The following is a 784-nucleotide window of genomic DNA, read 5'->3' as shown; positions in this document are numbered from 1 at the left end:
TCAGAAAGTAACAAAATATTTTGTAAACGCTTATCTGTGTTTATATTGTGTTTAAAAAACATAAAAACAGAAATAAAATATTATGAAAGTACGTGCTTCGGTTAAGAAAATGTGTGATAACTGTCGTGTTATTAAACGCAAGGGAAAAGTTATGGTTATTTGCTCAAATGCTAAACATAAACAAAGACAAGGTACGTAGTCTTTTTTATTTAACCGTCCTTTATAATACTACATAGTAGGGGGCTTTTTATGGCTACGTCCCTCCTCCTAATGCCACAAGGTCAGAGTACGTCAAGTTAAGACCAACAAAGGCTTTTAGTTATACGAAGAGGTTGGCACAACCAGAGGGGGGGGGGACGAAGGGGGTTCCCCTTTAGTTCATCCCCTTCGTTTTCACTAAAGGGGAAGAAGCGCTACCACGTAGCTTAACGTAGTAAAACCTAGTTCGTCGTTGAGGTTCCATTCGGGAAACGGCTGTCCCTATATTGGAGTTTAATTGTTGACTGTATCAGGCCTAGAATGGTTCTCCTAGTATGGTGAGAACCATCCTAGGCCTGAAACTTCTAACGCAAAGACGTTTGTGAGTTAACTCGATTACGGGGCTCTGCCCCTTTCCTTCCTTGTCTTCATCCCCTTTAGTGCTCTTCTTCTTCCCCTTTAGGGGAAGAACCCCAAAGTCTTCTTCTTCCCCTAAAGGGGGAACTAAAGTTCCCCTAAAGGGGATGAACTAAAGTTCCCCTTTAGGGGAAGAACCCCTTCTTCCCCTTTAGTTCCCCCCTTTAGG

At 42.2% G+C, this 784-nt stretch overlaps 1 protein-coding gene across 1 annotated transcript in view; it reads left to right on the top strand.

Moving 5' to 3' along the window:
* VOLCADRAFT_79203 (uncharacterized protein) overlaps positions 1 to 784 on the top strand; it is a gene marked incomplete at its 5' end in the record, with an annotated part of 13,860 nt that overhangs the window by 11,046 nt on the left and 2,030 nt on the right. The window lies entirely within an intron of this gene.

The sequence above is a fragment of the Volvox carteri genome, assembly GCF_000143455.1.
Source record: "Volvox carteri f. nagariensis unplaced genomic scaffold VOLCAscaffold_3, whole genome shotgun sequence".
NCBI classification, from domain to species: Eukaryota; Viridiplantae; Chlorophyta; class Chlorophyceae; order Chlamydomonadales; family Volvocaceae; genus Volvox; species Volvox carteri.
Note: the sequence above shows the minus strand (reverse complement) of the source record. Positions and strands in the feature narration are given on the sequence as shown.